Source organism: Mandrillus leucophaeus, unplaced genomic scaffold, assembly GCF_000951045.1.
Source record: "Mandrillus leucophaeus isolate KB7577 unplaced genomic scaffold, Mleu.le_1.0 Scaffold144, whole genome shotgun sequence".
Taxonomy (NCBI): domain Eukaryota; kingdom Metazoa; phylum Chordata; class Mammalia; order Primates; family Cercopithecidae; genus Mandrillus; species Mandrillus leucophaeus.
This window is the reverse complement of record NW_012101410.1, coordinates 2,965,245-2,967,929: the sequence shown is the minus strand read 5'-3', so window position 1 is coordinate 2,967,929 and position 2,685 is coordinate 2,965,245.

The following is a 2,685-nucleotide window of genomic DNA, read 5'->3' as shown; positions in this document are numbered from 1 at the left end:
CGGAACCCCTGCCCGTGCCCGTGGGAACTCGCACTGGCCTGGGAGCGCTGCGCGCAGCCCGGGTTCCCACCCATGCCTCTCCCTCCACAACTCCCGGCAAGCAGAGGGAGGCAGCTCCGGCCTCAGCCAGCCCAGAGAGGGGCTCCCACAGTGCTGTGGCAGGCTGAAAGGCTCCTCAAGTGCTGCCAGAGTGGATGCTGAGGCCGAGGAGGCGCCGAGAGCGAGGGCTGCTAGCACGTTGTCACCTCTCAATCCCATCAACAGTGGGCTAAGGACGTGAATAGACAATTCTCAAAAGAAGATACACAAATGGCCAACAAACATATGAAAAAATGTTCAACATCACTTATTATCAAGGAAATGCAAATCGAAACCACAATGCGATACCACCTTACTCCTCTAAGAATGGCCATAATCAGAAAATTTAAAAAATAGTGGATATGGGTGTGGATGTGGTGAAAAGGGAACACTTTTACACTTTTAGTGGGAATGTAAACTAGTGCAACCACTATGGAAAACAGTGTGGAGATCCCTTCAAGAACTAAAGGTAGGATCCGCACCAAGATGGCCGAATAGGAACAGCTCCAGCCTCCAGCTCCCAGTGTGAGCGACACAGAAGACTGGTGATTTCTGCATTTCCAACTGAGGTACCAGGTTCATCTTACTGGGGCGTGTTGGACAGTGGGTGCAGGACAGTGGGTGCAGCCCAATGAGCGAGAGCCGAAGCAGGGCGAGGCATCGCCTTACCCTGGAAGCACAAGGGGGAAGGGAATTCCCTTTCCTAGCCAAGGGAAACCATGACACACAACACCTGGAAAATTGGGTCACTCCCACTATAATACTGTGCTTTACCAAGGACCTTAGCAAACAGCACACCAGGAGCTTATATCCTGCACCTGGCTCAGAGGGTCCCAGGCCCATGGAGCCTCCATCATTGCTAGCACAGCAGTCTAAGATCTAACTGTAAGGCAGCAGCGAGGCTGGGGGAGGGGCGCCCGCCATTGCTGAGGCTTAAGTAGGTAAACAAAGCGGCCGGGAAGCTCGAACTGGGTGGAGCTCACCATAGCTCAAGGAGGCCTGCCTGCCTCTGTAGACTCCACCTGTGGGGACAGGGCATAGCCAAACAAAAGGCAGCAGAAACCTCTCCAGATGTAAATATCCCTCTCTGACAGTTTTGAAGAGAGTAGTGGTTTTCCCAGCACGGAGTCTGAGATCTGAGAACGGACAGACTGTTTGTTAAAGTGGGTCCCTGACCCCCGAGTAACCTAATTGGGAGACATTCCCCACTAGGGGCAGACTGACACCTCACACCTCACACAGCTGGTACACTTCTGAGACGAAGCTTCCAGAGGAACGATTAGACAGAAATATTTGCTGTTCAGCAATATTCACTCTTCTGCAGCCTCTGCTACTGATACCAAGGCAAACAGGGTCTGGAGTGGACCGCTAGTAAACTCCAGCAGACCTGCAGCTGAGGGTCCTGACTATTAGAAGGAAAAATAACAAACAGAAAGGACATCCACACCAAAACCTCATCTGTACATCACCATCATCAAAGACCAAATGTAGATAAAACCACAAAGATGGGGAAAAAGCAGTACATAAAAGCTGGAAATTCTAAAAATCAGAGCACCTCTCCCCCTCCAAAGGAATGCAGCTCCTCGCCAGCAAGGGAACAAAGCTGGACGGAGAATGACTTTGACGAGTTGAGAGAAGAAGACTTCAATCAAACTTCTCCAAGCTAAAGGAGGAATTACGAAACCAGCGCAAAGAAACTAAAAACCTTGAAAAAAGATTTGACGAATGGCTAACTAGAATAACCAATGCAGAGAAGTCCTTAAACAAATTGATAGAGATGAAAACCATGACACGAGAACTACATAACAAATGCACAAGCTTCAGTAACCAACTCAATCAACTGGAAGAAAGGGTATCAGTGATTGAAGGTCAAATGAATGAAACGAAGCGAGAAGAGAAGTTTAGAGAAAAAAGAATAACAAGAAATGAACAAAGCCTCCAAGAAATATGGGACTATGTGAAAAAACCAAATCTACGTCTGATTAGTGTACCTGAAAGTGACGGGGAGAATGGAATCAAGTTGGAAAACACTCTGTGGACATTATCCAGGAGAACTTCCCCAACCTAGAAAGGCAGGCCAACATTCAAATTCAGGAAATACAGAGAACGCCACAAAGATACTCCTCGAGAAGAGCAACTCCAAGACACTTAACTGTCAGATTCACCAAAATTGAAATGAAGGCAAAAATGTTAAGGGCAGCCAGAGAGAAAGGTCGGGTTACCCCCAAAGGGAAGCCCATCAGACTAACAGCAGATCTCTCGGCAGAAACTCTACAAGCCAGAAGACAGTGGGGGCCAATATTCAATATTCTTAAAGAACAGAATTTTCAACCCAGAATTTCCCCCAGCCAAACTAAGTTTCATAAGTAAAGGAGAAATAAAATCCTTTACAGACAAGCAAATGCTGAGAGACTGTGTCACCACCAGGCCTGCCCTACAACAGCTCCTGAAGGAAGCACTAAACATAGAAAGGAACAACTGGTACCAGCCACTGCAAAAACATGCCAAAATCTAAAGACCATCGATGCTAGGAAGAAACCGCATCAACTAATGAGCAAAATAACCAGCTAACATCATAATGACAGGATCAAGTTCACACATAACAAT